Source organism: Podarcis melisellensis (assembly GCF_964234715.1).
Source record: "Podarcis melisellensis genome assembly, chromosome: 6".
In the NCBI taxonomy this organism is placed as follows: Eukaryota; Metazoa; Chordata; class Lepidosauria; order Squamata; family Lacertidae; genus Podarcis; species Podarcis melisellensis.
In genome coordinates, this window is record NC_138538.1 from 50157595 (window position 1) to 50175181 (window position 17587).

General features: G+C 42.9%; 1 protein-coding gene across 2 annotated transcripts in view; it reads left to right on the forward strand.

The window, feature by feature from the left end:
- The first annotated feature begins 8671 nt into the window (after positions 1-8671).
- The window catches only part of RNF220 (ring finger protein 220), a 327501-nt gene continuing 318585 nt past the window's right edge, over positions 8672-17587 (forward strand). Inside the window, exons 1-2 of one of the 2 annotated variants that reach the window (XM_081914744.1) lie at positions 8672-8763; positions 12012-12103. The gene's annotated coding sequence lies outside the window, so the exon portion shown is untranslated. Of the gene's footprint in view, positions 8764-12011; positions 12104-14897; positions 15112-17587 lie in introns of those variants that run through there. The other variant, XM_081914747.1, reaches the window with a different exon arrangement.

Below are 17587 nucleotides of genomic sequence, written 5' to 3' on the forward strand. Positions count from 1 at the left end.
CATTGCAATGGATCCATGTGGGACACTTGCTGACTGTCTGGTAGAAGGTTACTTTGGCAAGGGAACTGGAAATGGGATCTGTCACAAATCTCTTTCTAGTTAGGAACTAAGCCCACCCTGGATCCATAAAGAGGTGTGCTCTTTCTATCTCTCTTGATGTCCCAGGCAGGATTGCGAAGGGTCTGTGAAAGACTCCTGTTGGAAATTGTGGAGAGATGCTTTCAGCTAGTATGGACCATCCTAAGCCAGATGGATCAATGGCAGCTTCCTATATTCTTCTTGTTGGGAGGCTACCAGCAGGGCTGACCCAATACATTTTAGCACCTGAGGCAAACCATAAAATAGTGCTCCCCACCTCTGTCCAGGGAAGAAGGGGTGAGTGAAGATGTGCATCAGGAGCAAGGGGGCAGAATAAAGACCTACATCAGGAACAAGGCTGGTAGGAGACTAGCAGCACCTCCCCAGAGACTGATATAGAGGCAGCATTGTGGGGGCTGCCGAGGAGGCGACAGATCCAGCCCCCACGGAGCATGCTGCAGCTGTCGTTGCCACCACAACAGCAACAGCAGGTGATGCATTCCTTGGAAGCTGGATCTGCTGCCCCTGTGAATCCTGCCACCTGAAGCATTTGCCTCACCTTGTCTCATGGATGGGCTGACCCTGGTAGCCAGGATCAAACCATTAGGCAGGGCTTAAGAACTAATCAGTAAGATAAAAAAATCAAAGTGCAAAAGAGCATGTTGGTCAGACAAAGTTCCATGGAGAGAGGTAACCCTCTTAATACTCTTTCCTCCTGAGAAAGAGCCAATGGCCAGCTTTGGCATAGTAATTCAGGAAAATTATTGCCTGAGAAGATGTAGTGATAGTGCTCACCGCATTACGACTATCACTTTACTCAGAAGCCATAGTGATGCAATTTGCAACATAGGACAATTGTCAGCATTTCCTGATATGCTACCACCAACCAATGTTTAGGGTGATCTTCAGTGGCATGCTAAGAGTCAATTGTCAGTTTACTATAAATTGACATGGCTGAAAGTCACATGGACAGAATTTCCCCATGGTTAGATAAATATAATCTATTGAGAATTAATGTGTTTTGGATAGTTGGGTGCATCCACAAGCTTCTTTCCCCCATGGCTGCCACAGATTATTGTCAGAATCAGCATTGAGAGTACTTGGAGATTTGCATTAGTTCATTAATGTTAACTTAGTGCTTTTGCATAATCTAGCACAGATCAGATGCTTTAGCCTTCACTGGGTTGTCATTCCCATTTGTTAAAAAATGACAAATCATACTCACTCTCCAAAACAAATCACAATAATTCCTTTATTGAAGCACTACTTTGTTCTCCTTGAAATGTTCCCATGATGCCTATATAAAAATGGACAAAGACTGGGTGGCAGGTCAAAAGGGATCACTGATCACTTGTATTGCTCCACTCTTTCCTCAGAGTAACTGTAATTTTTTTACCATTTGCTTTTCTCCTCCTGTATTTAGGCTTTGAGAAGGGCGATATTTCATACTCTGTAGGTTGTCTGATGCAATCATCCCCAGGTCTGTGGCTGGGATTCCTGAAGGATTATAGCTTTGCTTAAAAGTAATATTTTTATTTCCTTTGTGCTTTTCAAGCCCTTAGCGTTACACCATAGTTGGGTTTCGAACAATTCTCTACCATATGGAAGAGAAAACATGAACTTGTTCCTCTTAAGGCTGTGCTTCTCAAATGTTTTGAACTTGGCCCCATTTCTAAAACTGCTGCACCTTCTGCCAGCACCAACCATCTGCTGAGCACACAGATATCCTTGTATGCATCTGAGTACATGCATTCTGCCACAGTGCATGGAGATCTATGTATCAAGAAGAAAGGATATTAAATATTACTTCTGTTACTTAGTTGGTAGAGCATAAGACTCTTAGGGTTGTGTGTTCAAGCCCCACGTTGGGCAAAAGATTCCTGCATTGCTGGGGTTTGGACTATATGACCCTCATGTTGTTGTTTAGTCGTTTAGTCGTGTCCGAATCTTCGTGACCCCATGGACCAGAGCACGCCAGGCACTCCTGTCTTCCACTGCCTGGTCAAACTCATGCTGGTAGCTTCGAGAACACTGTCCAACCATCTCGTCCTCTGTCGTCCCCTTCTCCTTGTGCCCTCAATCTTTCCCAACATCAGGGTCTTTTCCAGGGAGTCTTCTCTTCTCATGAGGTGGCCAAAGTATTGGAGCCTCAGCTTCATGATCTGTCCTTCCAGTGAGCACTCAGGCTGATTTCCTGAAGAATGGATAGGTTTGATCTTCTTGCAGTCCATGGGACTCTTAAGAGTCTCTTCCAGCACCATAATTCAAAAGCATCAATTCTTCGGCGATCAGCCTTCTTTATGGTCCAGCTCTCACTTCCATACATCACTACCGGGAAAACCATAGCTTTAGGCCCCTTCCACCTCTACAATGCTGTGAATCTATTACCCTTTGCCTGCTCCATCTAGACAGACAGATGACAAAGGTGTAATTTAGGGAGTCCAGCAAATTTAATTTCCCACCTGTATTCCAGGCTACATATGTTTATTATGTACTCAGAAGTTCTTATATCTCTGGCCCATTTACTCGGTCCACACTTGGACAAGACATGATTGTATCTGATTAAATGGATCTAGGTGCTAGATTTGTATGTTTGTATTGCAAAGAGCTCCAAACTGGCTGTGAAGAGCTCCAAAATAACAAATGAGCTTCACTGCGAAAAATTATGCGAGACACAAAGGAGCAAAAAATCCTTACTTCAAATATATAATGAAGAGGTTCAAGCTGGAAGTAACTGACCAGAAAGGGATTTTGGGGTCAGGGTGGACAGTTCCATTAAAATGTCAACCCAGTGTGCAGCAGCTGTGAAAATCAAATTTATTAGGAATCACTAGGAATGGGTTAAAAATAAATACTGTTTACAAATCTATAGTGTAACCGAGCTTGGAATATTAGTTGCCATGCTTAAAAATGACATTGTAAAGCTGGAAAAGGTGCAGAAAGGGGGGGGCAAAGTGATCAGGGAATTGGAACAACTTGCAAAGAAGAAAGGTTACAAAGCTTGGGGCTAATTAGTTTAGGGGGAAAGGTGACTAAGGGAGGGTATGTTATAAATGTATTAAGGCTTTGCATAATGGGGGGGGGGAGTGCTCAGAGATGTGTTTTTCTCTTTGTCCATAATACTAGAATCTAGAATAAAGAAATTAATGGAATCAGTTCAATAATCTGGAATGATGTGAGATTCAAGAGAGTCAAAACACTATACTTTTTCAGACAGCCCATAGTTAAAGCTATGGAATTTGCTTCCACAACATATGGTGAACATAAAAGGGGAATTAGATAAATTCATGGAGGATAAGGCCATCAATTGCTATTAATCATGATGGCTATGTAACACTTTAAGGATCAGAGGCAGTAGGCCCCTGAGTACCAGTTGAAGGAAGATGATGGCCTCACAGAGTAGTTGCGTCCTACTTTTCAACTTCCACTGGGGTACCTGGTGGAGAAACAGGATGCTGAATTCAAAGGGTCTTTTGTCTGATTTAGTAGGGCTCTTTTTTTACATTCTTAGATTCACCAGCATAAAGTTATAATTATATGCTTCTCTGTTTAAAAAATGCCTAAAAAATAAATAAATAGTGACAATTGTTTTTTAAAGGAACCCCAGAAAAATCTCTTTAATTACACCTTTTTTCATTTAATCTTTAATATCTACATGAGTGGGCTTTCAAATCTTGATAGTCTTTCTTCACCACCACTTCATCCCTGAATTATGAATTTATCACTGACAGGCAGGCTTTGTGGGGCTGGCATAGAGGAGAGAGGAGGAGGAGGAAATAACAGGGCTTGCTTGGTTTCACATATTGATCTGAAAGGCTGAAACTGAAAAACTAATTCCTCCTGGATTCCTATCCACCCAGAGCAGAAGTGGTTTCATTGAGTTGAAGGCTTGGATTCTTATTGTATTACAAAAGATCAGAGACCGACAGAGTATCATGAACGTTCCTTGCTTCAGTATGTTAGGTTTAGATACCATCTGTTATTTTTTGGGATTTAGACTAGGCAACCCTAATTCCTAAATTCTGATTCTTTCCAGCAGAGGGCATGGGGCAAACACACTATTTTAGCGGGTAGTGATCTTTAAAAGCCTGTCCAAAAAACAGGGCTTAATATGAGCTAATGTTCTCTAAAGGTGGGTCCCAGAATTTGTTTTCCATCTGGAGCTCAGCCCTGGACATGTGCATTTGCATCCTGCTAAAAAAGAAGTAGCAGCTCCTGGCTTCTGCTTGCACTGATATTTCCAACAGTCCAACACAAATCATGTTTACTTGAAACACCCATCTCATGGATTTAAGTGGAATTGGCTTTGAATTAAATATGCTTAGAATTACTAGTCTTAAAGAGATGCAGAACAGAAAATCCCTATATTACATATCACTTTCCAAGCAGGTATTTTTATACCATTAGATAACTTCCTTAGCTAGAAAATAAGTTAATCTACTTCAGTGTCTACATTAAAACAGACTAATCAGTGTGAAGTTAATGCCAGATACTGGATCCATATCACAACTAGACTGCTTTCATATGTAGGTGTGCCAAGACCCAGTTGACATAACCACCTTGATGTAGCAGTGCAGCCACTACAAATTACCATCTCCAGCGTACTGGCCAATCTTGTGACTTCTTCAGCATGTGTTGACATGGTGACTCTGTGCACATCTTAAAGCATTTTATGTAATATACAGTCTGTGGTCTTTTCATGTGTCAGAGCATTCCCTACTTTAGGGAGAAAATTACAGCTCCTGGGGGCTTCACCACCTTATCAAAATGGTTGTGTGAATCAGCCTGTACAGTACCTGAATGCTTTCCAGTTCCTTATTTCTCTCCAGAAACAAACAGCAGAGCCAGGGGTGCAGGAGAAAGCTCTGCTTCGTTTACAGCTTCAGCCTGAAGTAGTTGCTTGGCTGTAGTAGTTGCTTTGCCTATAAAGGGAAGAAGAACTAGTCATAGTCTGCCGGTCAGTCTGGGGGGCTATGTCAGGGAAATGGTGGTTATTTGGATTCAAAGTCTTCTCTGTTCCACCCCAGCATCAGGGCCAAACCCATGCTTTTTTTCATTTGGGTCAAAGCCTGGCAGGCCCCAGCTGTCCCCTTTTCAGCCCCTGCCATCCATGCCACCACAATGAGGTTTCCAACCACTGACCTCCTCTTGTTTGCAATCACTTTTTGGTTTAAATGTTTAAAATGAAAACATAAAACAAGAATAGCAAAGTTAGCAAGATACAATATCAAAGTGCACACAACAGTGTTGGCTACAGTGCTTCAAGATGTCACATTTCAAGTCAATAGGTAAATTACAATAAAATATAGTTATAAGCCAGAGTGGACTGAAATTACAGAGAGTTATCTTTAAGCAGAGTCTAACCTTTGAATATAACTTATTCACAATGTTATCTGAACGATGGATATGATATAAAGAGCTACTATATTACATCAGATTTATCTCTCTTAGCAATGCTGCTAATTACTCAGTTTTGATATACCAGTCATTCTGATAATGCCATATCCCCAAATTCTGTCTAGCTGACCTTTCATGGTGAACCCTATTGTCTTCCAATATTAACCTCCTTATCTGACTGTGGAAAGGGAGTTCCATGGTATTCTAAGACCTCTCAGCTGCCCTCACATACAGCAGAGAATTACTCCCTTCATCTGTAATGGTACTATTTTACTGTAAAATGCATACCTAATTAAAAAGGAAAAACTCCTGCCTGTAAAAGCAACAACTTTGATTCTGGAAAGGGTGATTGAGGCAAAAAACATAGCCCTGTTCTGCAAGTGAAACCTAAGCTCCAGCAAGTTCCAAGAGAGGTCTTCAATGATCAAACTAAATCCACAAGTTTAATTGTATGCCTGAAAATAATACACTTGTGTTTAAACATGTGGAACATAAACTCTATATACAAAAGCTTTTGATCCTTCCAGCCATAAGTGCTGGCTCCCTGGGGCCCTGGGTGCCCGAGCACCTACAAAATTCTCCATGAAAGGGCTGGGTACCCACAAATTTCGGCTCCAGGACCATGCACACTTCATGGCACCCACAGATCTGAGCACCCATGGTCATGGGGCCAAGCTGGCACTCCTGCTTCTAGCTGATGACCTGTTGTTTCTTACCATATTGACCCAAATATAAGCCGCACCCGAATATAAGTTGCACCTTTAAAATTGGGGGGGGGGAGAAACAAAAAAGAAAAAATACCCGAATTTAAGCCTCTCCATTCCGCTCTGCTCTTGGCTGCATACTGGACAGGGGAGGGGGAAGCCGCACTGTGTTGCCTTCGGCTTTTACCCTTCCTCACTCTCTCCCTTCTTGGCCTTGGGGGAGAGGACAGGAACCAAGCATGGGGCTGGCGCCTCTTTGCCACGCTCCTGGCGCTGTTTGCTCCATGCTCCTGGCTGCATACCATAAGGTTGCGAATATAAGCCGCACTTTAACTCTTCATGATCGGAATTTGGGGGGAAAGTGAGGCTTATATTCAGGACAATATGATATTTAATGTTTTGGTTATTTGAAACAGTATATCAGAAAAGCCAAATTAGGTCAGACCAATGGTCCATCTAGCTTGCAGTCCTTTCCTTAGCAGGAACCTTCCTAAAGAAACCTAAACAGTGCCCATATCCAGGTGCTTTAGGAAGGTCTAGCTCCTAAACGTAAGGATGCACTAAAAGCAACATGATAGATGCCCATAGAACATGATGCAGCAATACACTAAACTTGTTGGGTGTTTCGTGTGTGTGTGTGTGTGTGTGTGTGTGTAAGTATGTTTCTAGTGGTTCAAAAGAATGTATCTGCTAAGCCCATACCCTTGCAGTGAGTTATAAAAAGGGAAGGAATGACTAGAGTCATTACATTTCTGAGTACCAAGGCTTCCTTCTTAGGAATAAGAGAATCCAGAACTGTAATATTTAATTCTTTCCTATGATTTGTCATCACAGTAGTAGGGTATTAAAGTACCTGATTTCAAGAGCGCTTAAACATATGTTAAACTTTTCTCAAAAGGGATTATTAATTTGGATAAAGTTTCACATGTGTTTTGAATAGTTGAAGGATTTGAAGCTCTTGTAGTCTCCTTTGGATTTGGAAAACATGTTCATAAGAAAGACTGCACTTATAATTGTCCCTGACTAATGTGAAGTTGATATATCTAGTTCCCTCCCTCCTCCACTCTTTCTAAAGACACACAAAATTTGCACTTCTGTACATACATCACACTTCAAAAATCATGGAATGTAATTTTAAGTGGGATTCCCCCCCCCCAAATATCCTTCCAAAGTTGGAAGTACTACTGACAGCATACTTATGAATTTGGAAATACACAAGATCACTACCAAAAACATATAGGAATCAATTTTTATTTTAAAATATTTATATGCTGCTGTTCTAGGCAAATGTTGCTTTTGTAATATTTTAAAATAAGGTTCTGAAGCTGAAAGCTATATCTTACGTTTTGCTGACATGGAATAGTGATTGATGTGACTTCATATTCATTAAAATGTTTTCTGTGGATGGGTTGTTTGCATATCCAGCTTCTGAAACATCAAAAGACATCAGATTCAACTTGGCAAATTCATATATATGTTACACATGTAATATGAGGACTTGGCAATGGAATCCAAACCCTTTTTTCAGCTGGACTGGGTGTGCATGGGGGGAGTATATTGGGCAGAGGTGCCCCTCCACCCAGCCCAGCCAACCTCAAAGTTCAAGAGTATACAAAATAAAATGAATATGTGCAATTATTATTACATGTTTGACATTTGAAAAGTTGAACAAAATTATTTGAACACAATTCTGAATTCCGTAAAAAAAAGGCATGTAATTTTAATTTTTTTTAATGTACCAAATGTTGTTGACCCCATTATTTTAATGTTGAAAAAGTAATGAAATTACTTTTATATCTAATTATTTTGTGGGACTACCAGTGGCCTCCCAGTGGTCAATATCTGCTTTGCTTCATCAATAATGCTGTATCAGGTTCTTCCAGATAATCTACTGGACCCAATGTTGACATTATTATTATTATTATTATTATTATTATTATTATTATTATTATTGCAGAAACCAACATGTATTCTTATCAATTTACATTTTTAAGGTTCCTGCTGAAAATACTAAATGCATCTGACTTCCTATCCTTTAGCATGCACCTATCATACTTAGCCTCGTTGTTGACATTTTTCAGTGGTATGCTTCCCTGAGTAATGTTGCTGGGACTGCCATAATATGGCCATTTGGAATAGTGCAGCTGCTCCTGCTGTTAACAAGGAAGATGTAAAGTGCCTAGAGAGTTCGCCCCCCAGCCACAGCATCTCACTGATTTCAGGGGCTTGGAATGTTGCATCATTTTTATTTTGGAATATTGTATGTGTAAAAGGGGAAAGCTTATTGCTTGGCTCATTTTATTCCCATCATCCCAAAGTTTAATCACATTCAGGGTGGCAGTGGGAAGGGTGATGATAAGCTAAGAGGTCTGACTCTGTGGTGACATAAAGTGTGTGGTTCATAGCAGCCCAGGAGATGTGCAAAAACAATGGAAAATGTGCTGACCTCTGCTTAATTGCAACAGCACACTAAAAATTCTGCTTGGTTTCAGGCTTGTGGAACGCACAGTCACTATTGTGGATTTCAGCAGTTTCCGGAAAGAATGTGCTAGTCCAAAGACAACGTATTTGGATGACTTTAATGGTGAGTGTCGTTTATTGGAGGGATCCTATGCAGCATGCTTAGAATTGGAGTCTTTGCAAGGAGTGAGTAAGGTGGGTTGTCTCAATAGATCAGGTAAGTATGAAGAGGGGAGTAGGCAGAAGAGTCGGTAGTTCTAAATTAAATTAATTAGGTAAAGGGCTGCAGGACCAGGAAATCGAGCATGAGCAGATGGGCGGAATATGATGTAGTATCTGTGAGTTGCACATGTGAGGTGCTTTGATGAACAGACAAATTCAGCTAGCAGGAAGGAAAAGCAATACTGTATAGGAACAGGAAAGGACAGAAAAGAACCAATCACAGTAGGAGCGAAGCAAAGATACAGTAAAACTACTCGGGTCTGTGGAGGCCTATAATTTGCCAAAGACATGCAGCAGCTCATGGTTCTCTGAAGTCCACCAGTGGCTGATTAACGGGGGGGAAATGAGACACAAACTTATAATTGTTGCACTTTTCTGTTCAGGGGACTAACTGCATTTGACTTTAGAATTTGTAAGTTTTGTTAAAATACAGGCACTTTGAAAAGGTCTAATACAACTTTATTGTTGAAATAAGAATATAAATTGTAATTGTGAACATTTCACATTTTTTAAAGAAATACATTTTAACTAAGTCAAAAAAGTATTCAGACTAATAAACGATTTGAGAAAATATCTATAAGATTATGCAGGTAACTAAAAACTATAGCAACAGCAAATAGTTATCAATAGTTGAGAAGGCATTGCCTTGTTTTGTTATTTAATTAATGGCTGATTGAATTCAAATATTAAGGGCAACAAAATTGCTGGGTAAAACGATCTAAAATCAGAAAATCAACAAAAATATAATTAGATAAAGCAGCACTTAAAACAATCATTTTAAAACAGATAGAAAACTACCCTTCCCCTCAAAAATCAGCAATAAGGTACCGTATTCCAGAAAAAGAAAAAGAAAAAAATCTTACAGCAAGCCAATCTAATTCAAACACATAATCCAGTGACACAATGACATACCTATGTTATACTATATATATTGCAAATATATTCCAAAACCCAATGACATCCCGTTTAAAACAAGATTTACTGGGTTAAGTCACATACATAAAATTAAAGTCATCTGTACAGCGAAAATGGAAGTTATGGGGTTTTTTTCCTCAGATGGATTTGCAATAAAGATAGGTGCCCATCATGAAGTTACATGACTTGGACACTGAGGACCTGAGTTAGGGAGGTTTGTTGGTCACCAGTTCTCCCTAGTGTTATACAGTGTTATACTGTGGAGGGAGCGGTGGCACTGTGGTCTAAACCACTGAGCCTCTTGGGCTTGCTGATAGGAAGGTCGGTGGTTTAAATCCATGTGACAGGGTGAACTCCTGTTGCTCTGTCCCAGCTTCTGCCAACATGACAGTTCTAATGCACACTAGTTCAAGTAGAGAAATAGGTACCACTGCAGTGGGAGGTAAATGGCATTTCCATGCACTCCGGCTTCTGTCAAGGTGTCCTGTTGCTTGATGTTTTCCTTGGGAGGGCTAGGCCCTAGTAGCCCTAGTGTAAGAGCCTCCACTGATAAGATCATCGCTAGGTGGACAGACACCAAGCTGCTTCTGAATTTCTTGCATAGAGCTGACTGCTTGGTTGAAAAAAATAAATATGTCAGTGTTCTCCCTCATCTTTATCAACTGCTCAATCATTAGCACTGAATGATCACAACTCTGCTCTGCTTCTTTGCTCTCCATGAGGACATGTTGATTTAGTCAGACTGTGTGGCATCTGTCAGTGTCTTGCATGGATTTTCTGATGCTTAATGAATTTATTTTGTAAAACAAACACCTTCTTGCAGTCCACACATCTATGGGTTTCTAACACATTAAAGTTGGCGTTCAGGCACAAATTATATTTTTGTTTTTACTTCCTTTTTTGGAGAATTGGCCAAATGTTTTCTCACATTTGTTACGTGTAAAAGTTTTGTTTAAGGGTAGCATTGCTGTGAGGCTTGATTTATTACTGAGGTTTTCCCCACAAATCAGTCATTTATAAAGTCTTGCCTGTTAATAGATCTGAAGGCAGGCATCCCCAACCTTCGGCCCTCCAGATGTTTTGACCTACAACTCCCATGATCCCTAGCTAACAGGACCAGTGGTCAGGGATGAGGGGAATTGTAGGCCAAAACATCTGGAGGGCCGAAGGTTGGGATGCCTGTCTTAAGGTGTTTCACAGGGGTAATTTTCACTTTAAAGTTTTCTCACACCCAGTATACTTACAGAATTTAATTCTTGCTGGCACTTTTGGATAGATAATTACAACCTTCCATATTTTGAGTTGTATTGTAGGACAATATTGCTGTCTTTCCTGATATTCAGGTTTGCAGAAGCGTCTCTTCCCCCATCGTTCAGCCCAGACCCTGAGGTCCTCCTCAGAAGGTCTTCTACTGGTTCCTTCACTACGAGAAGCGAGGTTACAGGGAATGGAATCAGACAGAGGGCCTTCTCGGTAGTGGTGCCCTCTCTGTAGAACACCCTCCCTTCAGATGTCAAGAAAATAAACAACAATCTTTTAGAAGACATCTGAAGGCAGCCCTGGATCGGGAAGTTTTTAATGTTTGATGTTTTAGTATGTTCTCAAATATGCTGTGAGCTGCCCAGAGTGGCTGGAGAAACCCAGCCAGATGGGCAGGATATAATAGCAATAATAATAATAGCAATAATAGTAATTCCAACCAGGATTAAGCAGAGGATGTAATCCATCCCTGAGTTCCCACATTATGTTTCTCTTCAACCATCACTCATGTCTACCCTCGCATCACTCATGTTACTTGCAACGAATGTAGGCAGTGTATACCAGAAGTTTAAGGTGGATCAAATGCTTCCCTGGTGTGCATGTTTGTTGCATCATCCACAATATCTTGTCCTCATCTTCAAAATGCAGCACTGGACTTTTTGGAAGCCCTTTGGAAGCAACTTTGAACCTTGCTTAAAGAGGAGAAAGTACTTTCCATTTAATGGAAACTGCTTCTCCTGCCCTGCCCTGTTCCTTAAACTTCTGATTTCAGCAGTTTAGAGGATCAACACAAAACAGCTTCCAAAAGATAATTTCTAAAAAGTGAGAACCCTGGCTTAAAATTTGCCTAGAGTTCTCAAGAATCCTGAAGATTTTGTCAATGACCTGGAAGCACTGACATAGACCATAATCACCTGTGTGTGAGCGGCTTATCAAACAGCACTAAGCCTGGTTTCCTGTTGTTGGATACACCAGCTCAGATGAACAGAAAATCCCAATCCTGTCCAGGGAGCAGCAAGGCAGAGCAGTTGACTGACTGCTGCATCCCATTTCTGCTGACTCAATAGGTTAGTGTGCATTGCTTTCCAGGTTTTTTATTTTACTTCAGTTTCAGGCTGGTATAGTTGAAGAATTAGGGCTCTTTGGGGCCCCATGTGGCTGCTGATGCCCCACATCAACCCCTGGGCAAAGCTCTCCGAACCAACAGTGCTCCTATCTGGCAACAGAGGCCAGTGGAGCAGTAACAACACTCTGTCCTGCCTGCCCCACCTTCTACATTGTAAGGACATCTGATCTAGCATGCTGTTCTCACAGTGACCAACCAGATGCCTGTGGGAAAACCTCGAGCAGAGATTGGGCTCTGCTACAATTAATACATTTTACAACAAATTCTGAACACAGGCAGTGAAGGGAGGGTGCAGTTTGCCTCATGATGCAAGTTACAGGTCAGAGAAATCCTGTCAATGATGGAGGTAAGGAGCCCATGGTCCAGACATTATGGGACTCCGGTTCGCACCCCCAACCAACATGACCAATGGTCAGGGATGAATAGAGGTGCAATCCAACAGATTCACTATCCCTGGTACAGAAAATGGATATGGGGTTGAAAGGATTTCTTTGTATCTTAGCACAATACTTCATGTGAACATGACAGTAAAACACACAGTGTTAAAATCTTGCACCTGCCACCGATTTCTACATGCAACAAAGGACATCACCAACCTAGCCAGCTTCTAAATCTGTTTTCCAATACGTCTTACTTTCCAGTGATGGTAAGGAATGCCATGGAATGTCGCCGAGGCAATTATATCAGTGCCTGACAAAGTTTGTTGTTCTAAGTAAGGCTGATGGTAGCTAGGTGGTGGTTCTGTGCACAAGGAAACGGTGATGAATTTGGATATGCTGTGAATCAGAAAGTCCGGAAGAAGGAGAGCTGGTAATGATGCAGTGAAACACAATAACAATTTTTAAGGGTCTGGAATTACTTTCATATGGGGAGAGACTAAAATGTATAGGGGGAAAGGGAATATGACACACAACAGTACTAGAACCAGAAGCGCCAGTTAAAATCAATACACATAAAGTAAGTAACAAAACCAGTCTATGTAAAGAAGCCTCATATATAGCTCTGTTGGTCTCTGGAACTAACTGGTTAAAGAAACAAAACCCACTAGAGCAGAGGTTTTCAACCTTTTTGATTCCACGGCTTCCTTAGCCAACTACATTCTTTCTGCAGCATCCCTGTGGGACTCTGGAAATCACTTATATCACCCCTTGCCTGCAGAGCTGGCAGCCCCTCACCCCTTTTCGAACACTCCCTTATGGTGCTCCATCAGTCTCCTCTACTCTCAGCCCAGGTCTCTGAGCTGCCCAGCCCAAAGAGAGGCACCATTTGCCTGTGGAGCTCGTAGCCAGGGCTGCTTCAATAAACAGCTGTGCAAGCCTTTGAGAGGGCATCAGTAGGGAAAGAAAGAGGGACAAAGGCCAGTGTTGCTCACAGCACCCCTGACCATCATTCAAGGCATCCCAGTGTGCCATGGCACACTGGTTGAAAACCACTGCACTAGAGTAACAAGGAGGTAAAGGACTATCTCCTAAGGTGGACAGGCCGAGTCCCATAGTCAGGCCGTATATCAAATGCACCTAATCTCTTATGGTACTCAAGACCAAGTGCTGCCACCTATATGACTCTCTTACTATTAAAACTCAGACTTGTCATGGTGTTGTTCACAAGTGACACTTGTGTCCCAAGCACTCATGCCAGAGAGTAAGTTCTATTGTACTCAGGGTGCTTCCAGAAATGGGGCTTCGTATTGTAATAGGGTAGTTTAGATATTGCAGATGGGTTGTTGGCAACAGTTTTTTTTTAACTTTACTCACCCCTCTCATCTGAACAGGTAAATCTGGATTAAATAAGGGTTAAATACACACTGGTGTTTTGAAGCTATGCATGCTGTGAAAACTCTGCATGCATCCCACTATAAACACTGGCAGTACCCTCAGTGTATCTTACTTATAAGGACAACTTTTAGCCTGTAACACATTTTCACAATAGAGTTTGGAAAGGACCTATGAACTTCACTTGGGATATGTGTGCAGTATGTAGGTGTTGTCAATTCAGCGCTGCAACCAGATGAGAAATCAAATGTTGTCCTGACCTGTAGCAGCCAATGTAGGCTTGACTTCAGCGTTACAGACTAATTTAAGCAAGAGGTGATTTAAATGTAAAGGTGGTGGGGAATATCAAGGTACTAAAACAAACAAACGAGATCACACCTTTAGTGTTACATGTGAATATGTCTATGAACAGACAGATAAAAGCAGTACCATTAGCACTGCAGGCCAATTTAAGCCTTTACAAAGGAGAATGTTGAATGCTGTTGATGTGGGAGAAAGCAGAAGAGCTGTTTTTAAATCGAAGAAATCACAGAAATGGAAAGGCAGATTTAAGCATTATTGGTGAAAAGAACTCCATCCTAGACGGGATGTGCTCGCTCACCCCCAACCACCCTGAGTTTGAAACGCGAAAACAGCTCGACCCTAACCTCCCCGACCCCCTTCGCCAGCTCCCAGCCAAAGTTCATGCCTTGCTCGGTGTGGGGCAGGAGGGGGGGTGACGGACGGGCTCATCCCTGAGCAGCTGTGCGTCCCAGCTGTGGACTCCATTTCCCAGGCTTCCTCCCTGCCCTAATGTATTCCGTTCTCAGGCCGGCTCTGTGCCTGTGTGTGTGTGTGTGAGAGAGAGAGAGAGAGAGAGAGAGAGAGTGTGTGTGTTTGAGAGCGAGAGCGAGCGTGAGTGTGTGTGAGTGAGAGAGAGAGAGAGCAGCTAGGAGTCCCTGGGAGAGTGGAGGCTCATTCACTGATTAGAGGCAGCTTCGAGAGGCAGCGCTGCGCTCTCCTTGGCTCCCAGCAGCCGTGTCAGGCTCCTGCTCACTCCCATGCTGGCCGAAGGCGCTTGCACACACGCGCCGGGCTTAGCACGTCCGGCTCTCCTCCCCGCGCAGCGACAGACCAGGCTCTCGCTCTCCGCAGCCTGACATTAAAGGGGGACGCCACCTCTCGAGGAATTTCCACGGTGAGTAGCGGGAGATCCCAGGGGTGCATGCGAGGAAGCCAGGGGTGCATGGTGCATTGTTTGTGCGCGCGCGTGTTTGTGCCTAAACGTATGTGTCGACCTAACTTTCCAGCAGGGGATCTCCGGGGTTTCGATTCAGTTCTCTGCCCTCGTACTTTCCCCCCTTTCTTCTTCTTCTTCTTCTTCTTTTTTACTTCTCTTGCAAATGCGGGCGCCGATGTTTCGAAAAGTCAAACTTTATGAACCAAGTTTGCCTCTCCATTTTTTTCTCCACGCCCAGCTCCTCGGCGCAAAATTCCCACGGAAGAAGATGCTCATCGGGGTCCAGGGGTGGGGATGCTGAAAAAGCGCACACGCGGGGGGGGGGGGGGTTGGAATCTTAATGAGTGTTTTTTTTTAAACAACAACAAAAATCTGATCAATATGGTGCCCCCTCCCCTTTTAAGGGTAGCTGTGTTCCCGGGACTTTCCTCCTCCTCCTCCTGCTGTTTATTTTACTGGGGAGGGGGTGGGAAGCAGGCGACACGGGGAGGGGGCTGGGTGGGATCAGGTGCCGGGGGAAGAAGCCTGCAAAACGCAGCCGAAAACCGCGCGGCTCCAATTAGCGCAAACAACATTTAGTTTTAAAAAGGAGAAAGAGAAGAGCGGGGGGGGGGGAGAAGCGATCCCCGTGCAAGCCCGGGAGATACTTCCCGGCTTTCCTTCGCGTGTCCCACGGTCTTTGGCTGAAATAACGCAGTTTCCCCAAACAATACCCAAGACTCGGGGTGGGGGGTGGGGTGAAGAGGACCTTCGTCGAAAGGGACAAGCCTGCTAGTCTCCCTCTGACACGACCTAGGTAGATATTATTTTTTGCACAAAACTCAAAAGGTTTAAAAATCCAGCATTTGCTCTGTGCGTAGAAAGCACCGCATAGAGTCAGGATCGTCTTTCCCCTATCAGCTTTCAGTTTTACTACGGAACGGGCGCACATGTGAACTTTGAGTATTAGAAATTACATAACCGCAATTAAGGCGTACTTTCCGCCTTTTTCCCCCTCCTCCTTTTGTCCCAAGTTCCTTTTCGCTGCCGCGATGGTTGCGCACGTGAAATGTTTGCAGTTTGGAGGAAAGGTTGAAGTTCGGACAAACAACTCTCCTTCCTTCAAAGAAAGTCCCTCTCCGCCTGCATTTTTATCTCCGAGATGCAAAACAATTTTTTAAAAAATTGGTCGTTAGTTGTATGTTTGCAATTATTCTCCTGCAATGAATAGCATAGCAAAAGCGATGTTGTGTTGTAGGGTCAACACCGGTGCAAGTGAGCAAATAGAGAACCCGGCTGGGAACCCGGTTGGCGAGAGGAAGTGGAAGGAAATTGGAATATGCATGTTTAGCTGGGCTTCCTTAGCAAAACTTTCTTCACATTTTCAGCCCGAAGCCGAGGAACGGCCAGCTTTTGAAATGAAACAACAGCAGCCGCTGCTTGCAGCGGGGTAGGGAAGTCAGTACAGAGGTTGCAAGGAAGGGGAAATAATTCCTCACCTTGTAGAGCGAAATACATAAAAAACATCTGCTTGGGCACAATGAAATCATTAGGCAATGTCCAGTTCAGGAGTTGCATTGAATGCTTTCGCCTTCCAGGCAGGAAACGTGCAGGGAAGGAATTGTTGCAATAAATTCAAACAGCACGAGGCATCCGCACATTTGATGAGCTTTGTTTAGTATTTTAAAAAGAAAACGAGCCTTGAACAGACTGCAGAGATTGCGGTGAAGGGAGATAGATCTCTGCTCCCACTCCACTCCACCCGCCCCGCACATATTTCCTGGAAGGAATGAAAAATTTGATTCCTTTGCAAAGTTGCGAAACCGATTTTGCACAGTTATTATTCTTATTATTATTTTTTCTTTTGTCGATGCAGAGCATTTGGCGGGGGTGTTCAGTGAAAAAAGTGACCAGGCGTGGCCGAGCGGGCGTATTAGCGGGGAATTAGTTTCCGATTCCTGTATCTCTCCAATGCACTTTCTGAAATCTCTACCCACTTTTTTCTTTTTTTATCCCCGATGTGGAGAGGACAGTGTGTATATAAAACATGGTTTGAAGTTGTAGTAAGCCGACCGAATTCTTTTCGTGCTCAGTTTAGGCACCGGGAAAAGGACAAACACCTGTTTTGATTTGCAACTGCAGAAAGTGGGAGAAGGGCGGGTTAAAGCTCCTCCTATGAAATTAAAAGCGTGCTTGTTTTCTGCTTTTGCTGGAAAATGGAGATTTCTGGAACAGAACTTTAAGATCCAAATCGATCAAGTATTATTTCTCTACCAGAAAACTTAAGAGTTTGAATAGTTTAATTTTACACTCCACCCCCCCCCGCCGCCGCTTAACTGGGGAAGCGTTGTGCGTCCATCTCGTGCCCCTTTTTGGGTCGGGACTGGAGGATGAGATGAAGGCCCCACAATTTGCAGATCAGAACCTCCTTACTTTGTGTTGTTTACCGATGGTT